Genomic DNA, 6,000 nt, shown 5'->3' on the forward strand with positions numbered 1-6,000 from the left:
GTTCTCACGCCATGGTTCTCACGCCGTGATACTCACGCCATGATTCTCACGCCATAATTCAAGCTCTTTAACTCAGGCTTTACAGCCAGATCCAGGGAACACTTAGGACAGGGCTTCCCTGGTGGTCCAGTGGTTGAGGATCCACCTGTCAATGCAGGGGACATGGGTCCGATCCCCACTCTGGAAGATTCCACAATCTATGGGGCAGCTAAGGTAACTAAGGCCACAACTACTGAGCCTGTGCTCTAGAGTCCGGGAACCACAGAGGAGAGTACTCCCTGGCCACTGCAACTAGAGAAAGACTGCATGCAGCAACCAAGACTCAGTGCGATCAAAAAATAGTTAATTAATTAAAAAAAACATTTAGTACATATACAGAGATAGGAAACCACATGCTTATTCATGGTTGCTTGAGGGCAGGGATCCCAAGATGGCTTGGATGGAGTGGCAGCTGGCCAGTGTCATTGTACGAGGAGAGCTACAAGAGCTATCAGGTACCATGGGAGGACAGGGCAGGGCTTAGGTAAGGCTTCCTGGGGAAGGTACTGCTCAACCAAACTGTGGTACATACATGTAAATTCGAATTGGAGAAGCATGTGGTAGATTGGTTGCAAAAATGTCTGAAATTTTTCATTCCTCCCTACATCCCGGCCCTTTGTAATTAACTTTGCAGCTCTTCTCATAGAAAGCAGAGTCTATTTCTCAAGCTTTGAATCTTGGAACTTGCTTTGGCCAATGGTGTACGTCAGAAGTGATGTGCCAGTTCCAACCCTTGACCTGCAGATCTCATGTGTTTTTTTTCTCTCTCTCTCTCTCAAACTTTGCCATGGACATGTGAAAAGCCTGGGCTAGCCTCCTGGATGATAACACCACGTGGTCCAGTCATCCCAGTCCACAGCTCACCAACCATCCTAAACCAGCCAGCTGCCAGCCAAACCAGCAACTGACTGCAGAGACCTCCGTGGGCTCATCAAGGTCAGCCAGGCCTGGTCCAGATTAGCAGAATTGCACCACTGACCACCAGCCTCATGAGCAAAAATCAAGGTTTATTTTGTTACATCACTGAGGTTCTCTGGTTGTTTTTTATAAAGCAGGATTATCATAAAAAGGTAGGCAGGTCTTCTTTTACAAGGCTAAAACCAGCATGGTAGGGACTGCACTGTAACCCTACTACACTTTGCTTGTTTTAAAAAAAGATATAATGGGACTTTGGACTTCCCAGGTGACTCTGTAGTAAAGAATTCACCTGCTGACCAGGAGACATGGGTTTGACCCCTGGGCTGGGAGGATTTCCTGGAGAAGGAAATGGCAACCCTCTCTAGTATTCTTGCCTGGAAAATCCCACGGACAGAGGAGCCTGGTGGGCTACAGCCCATACATGGGACTGCAAAAGAGTTGTACACAACTTAGTGACTGAACAGTAACAATGGAACTTCCTTGATGGTTCAGTGGTTAAAACTCAGCACTTCCAATACAGGGGGCCCAGGTTCAATTTCTGCTCAGCAAACTAAGATCTCACACGTCACAAGGCATGGCTAAAAAGTAAAAAATAAAATAGGAAGGATGTAATATTCACTTGGTCCAGGACAAGGTTTCTCAAACTTGACGCTATTGAGATTCAAGGCCCAGTCATTCCTGTGGGGGGCTCCTCTGTGCATCAGAGTATGTTTAGCTGTATCCCTGGCATCCCACTAGATGCCAGGAGCATCTCCATTTGTGACAACCAGAGTGTCTCCAGACATGGTCACATGTCCTCTAGGGGGCAAAATTGCTCCCAGTTGAGAAACATCGCTTCAGAAATCAGCGCAAAAACGTTGTTACCAAATACCCAAAGTCCCCCTAACTGGGCACTCTTTCCTACAAGATGGTTCCAGCAACCGATCAGGCTCAAGCCCCATGTGAACACAAGCGCCTCTGGTGTGGTACTGGAGTGGCCGTTGCCATGGGGGACTTCATGGGGAGGGTTCTGTGAGCTGCTCCAGCTCAGGTGAAACCTTGCTCTGGCAGGGCACACACTGACTCAGCACAATGTGTGGCCCATACAGTGAAGTTCAAAAGTAAAGAACAATGTAAATGCAGGACAGAGGCTGAACTTCCAAGTCACCATGTAAATCAGACCACTTCTGTCCAAAGATTTCCTCCAGGTCCCCTGACTTAGACTCTTTTCCTAGTGCCTGGCTTCTCATTCTCAGACCCTTGTGAAAAAGAACAATTCATTATTGCATTCCCATTCATACTTGGATGTGCTGTATAAGGACTCCTATATTATGAGTGCTTCTTAAGTTGGAGTTAAAAAAATGGTTTGCATTTCTCTTATTCCAAGCCTAACATCTTTTTTTGTTTTTAATTTATTTATTTGGCTGTGTCAGATCTTAGTTGTGGCACATGGGATCTTTCCTTGTGGTGTGCGCATTCTTTAGTTGTGGCTAGCGGGCTTAGTTGCTCCACAGCATGTAGGATCTTAGTTCCCTATCCAAGGATTAAACTGGCATCCCCTGCATTGCAAAAGATATCTTAGCCACTGGACCACCAGGGAAGTCCCCAAAGCTAACATTTAAATCAACATCTCTACTCATAATTGCACTTGCCAGGAGCTAAGTCCCCCTCATGAGAGAATGCCAGATCCAGGCTTTTAACATCACAACTTCATTAGCCCATTCACTGGTTCCAGAAAAAGAAAGACAGTGAAAGAAGATGGCCAAACATTTGCTGACTTCTACCTCACTGTTTGCTTGTGCATTTCATTGATAATGATATTTCATTGATTACACAAATGGATTTTGGTCTGAAAGGGTACATGCACTCCAGTGCTCATTGCAGCACTGTTTATGATAGTCAAGACATGGAAGCAACCCAAATGTCTATCAACAGAGGAATGGATAAAGATGTGGCACATATATACAATGGGATATTACTCAGACATCTAAAAGAATGAAATAAGGCCATTTGCAGCAACATGAATGACCTAGAGATTTTCATACTGAGTGGACAGAGAAGGAGAAATGTGTGTAACATCCCTTACATTCAGAATCTAAAAAGAAATGATACAAATGAATTTATTTACAAAACAGAAACAGACAGAGAATGAACTTATTTTTGCTGAGGAAGATAGGGGGAAGGGATAGTTAAGGAGTTCAGGATGGACATGTACACACTGCTATATTTAAAATGGATAACCAACAAGGACCCACTGTATATAGCACAGGAAAGTCTGCCTAATGTTATATGGCAGCCTGGATGGGAGGGGAGTTTAGGGGAGAATGGAAACATGTATAAACATGGCTGATTTTCTTTGCTGTCCACCTGAAACTACTACATTGTTAATAGGCTATATGCCAATAAAAAATAAAAATATTAATAAAAATAAATAAACAGATGTGTTTTGGGGAGCCTCAATCCAATTACCTTCTCTAGGCTTCTATTTTCCTAAAATAAAAATAAATTTTTCTTGCTTTACAGGAAAAACTGGTAGAGTCAACCACAAATGATATGATTTCACAAATCCATGAAAACTAAAGAGAACATCCATTAAGAAAAAGAAGAGCAAATCAAAGTTGAAGCTAACTTGAATTCTGAATTCTCAGCGTCTCACAGGCAACTCTGTCTTCTTGATTTATTTAGTTTCCCAGTGGAACTGTGCCCAGTCGTGCATTTTAGGAGTGTGTCAGGAAAAAAAAAAAGGTGAAGTCATAGATTCTTGGCATCTCAGTGTTGGATGCAGCCAGACTCCAAGAAAATGAACTATTAATCACTTTCTTTGTAACTCGATTGTTATTTGTCCTATGGGGGGTTGTGGTAATGGTTCAGCTTTGTGAACACATGAGCATATTGGGGTGGAGAAGACAAGAGAGAGTTTGAGAGTTCAGGTGAGGTTCCTCTAAGGTTGTTTTCTGGGAATTTTCATTGAATCTAAGTGCTAGATATGATTGGTTTCAACAAGTATGAAGTCTTTGGACAGAACAAGAAATGCAAAAGTTGTCTCCACAGGCTAATGGCAAAGGATGCTCCAGACCTCATCACCAAGGGCAGCCAAGCATTATCTGCAAGGCAGGGTGATTCCAAAGTGTGCCCTCACCCACCGGGGTCCAGCAGGTGCTGCCCCACATCCATACAGAAGCTATGATATTAAACTGAAGATAAAGCTCAGGTCCCTGTTCCTGCAACAGGCCAAAACCCTGCTTTTTTGTCTCCACAAACCTAACAAATCCACTGAGAGGAGAAACTTTCATTTCCATGGATATAGTGACTTGCAGAATTCACAGCACTTTTCCTTGAATTACCTTGTTGAACCTCAAAGCTCTGTAACTTACATAGACGAGAGATCATAACCCAAATTTTTAAAATGAAGGAATAGGACTTTGAAGACCTGGTCCATGATCACCAGAGGAATGAGGGTCAGAACAGGGTTTCCTGACTCCAGACCTTGAGCTCTGCCATCACACCTACTTCTCTAGGCAGATCTGGAACATTCAGATACCTTGGCCCCCGCGTGATATTTTGCTGACCGCAGCTGCTTGTACAATCCGCCGCCACTGTCCCCCAACACACTGTTATTCCCAAACCAGCACATTGTTTTCAAACTAAGTGCTTAAACTTAGCATCCTTGGCTTCCACCTTCTCAAAAAGGAATGCAAACAGGTGAGGCAATATGTTCCTTTTGTTGATAGCAATTTTGTTACCGAGCCTCTCAAATCAGGCCCCAGCCAGGGTCCTCTAACCCTGCTGTTGTCCAAGCCAATAGAGTGAGACTGAGTTCAGTATGGAAGCAAAGGAAAGCTTTATTCTCTCAACAGAGTGTGGAGAGGTGTCAGCTTGGGCTCTAGAGTAGGGGTCCCCAACCTCCGGGATCTAATGCCTGATGATTTGAGGTGGATCTGATATAATACTAATAGGAATAAAGTGCACAATAAATGTAATGCACTTGAGTCATCCTGAAACCATCCCCTTGCCCCTAGTCCTTGGAAAAATTGTCTTCTTTGAAACGGGTCCCTGGTGCCAAAAAGGCTTGCAGATGGCTACCCTAAAGCACATGCACCCACTGCTTTCTAAGGTCCTCTCGCGGGGAGGGGCGGGCTCTCGAGGGATCAGCCGCCGAGCGGCTGGCGCTCCTGCGCCCGCCGCCTGCCGCAGGCTTTGCACACGGCCCGCCGCCGCCATCTTGAATCCCGCGTGGTGCCTCGTGCAGCCGCTTTTGCACACGGCCCACCAGGCTGAGGTGTCAGCCTTTCTCAGGAGGAATTCTGGTCCGAAGTACCCCGCTCTGGACTGCTGGAATTAGACTGAGCACAAAGGAAAAGGAAAAGGTTAGATTTTATTTGATTACTCAGATTCTACTTTTACTTTCTGAAAATGGTGAGTGGGCTTTGCTGGTGACAATATGAACTCTTACGTGCTTTCAGTCTCATCTGCCTTCTTGAGCATCAGTGAACATTCGGAAAACAATATGGATAACAGATAACAAAGCTGACTGCCAAAATGCAGTGAAAAATACTAAGAACACTATACAATACCTGACTGGTTAACACGGGGCCTACATGGATTGGCGGTGCGGTGCGGTGCGGTGCGGGTGGGGCTCTGAGGGAGGGCCCCGCTGGGAGGAACTGAGATCCACCCTTCATCCCCTTCCCCAGCCCAGCCCCCAACACACAGGGCAAGTTCACGTGGGAAGGGGCATTGGTTTACTATCCTGCACATCCACCCTCCCCGCTGCCCCCCACCGGGGTCCCTAAAGGTAGCATCAGTGGAGGAGGGGGGACCCTCTTCCTCCGTCACACCAGGTATCCGCAGCCCAGGTGCCGCACCTGCACTGTCACCTGTACCAGGACCCCAGGGGTAGAGGACATCGCTGTCATTTTATCGGTGAGGTTGGCAAAGTGTAAAGAGGTCAAGTGGGGAAAAAAAAAAAAAGAGGTCAAGTGATTTGACCGAAGCCTCGTGGCTGGAACCACTTGTCGAATCCCAGGAGGGTTACCAGGCCCTGGCACTGCCATTCCCAGGCTG

At 45.9% G+C, this 6,000-nt stretch overlaps 1 long non-coding RNA gene across 2 annotated transcripts in view; it reads left to right on the forward strand.

Moving 5' to 3' along the window:
* LOC110127534 (uncharacterized) overlaps positions 1 to 4,916 on the forward strand; it is a 50,261-nt gene extending 45,345 nt beyond the window's left edge. Inside the window, exons 3-4 of one of the 2 annotated variants that reach the window (XR_011489973.1) lie at positions 843 to 1,109; positions 3,460 to 4,916. This is a non-coding gene — a long non-coding RNA (uncharacterized lncRNA). The remainder of the gene's footprint in view (positions 1 to 842; positions 1,110 to 3,459) is intronic. The other variant, XR_011489972.1, reaches the window with a different exon arrangement.
* The last annotated feature ends 1,084 nt before the right edge of the window (positions 4,917 to 6,000 follow it).

Source organism: Odocoileus virginianus, chromosome 10 (assembly GCF_023699985.2).
Source record: "Odocoileus virginianus isolate 20LAN1187 ecotype Illinois chromosome 10, Ovbor_1.2, whole genome shotgun sequence".
Classification (NCBI taxonomy): Eukaryota; Metazoa; Chordata; class Mammalia; order Artiodactyla; family Cervidae; genus Odocoileus; species Odocoileus virginianus.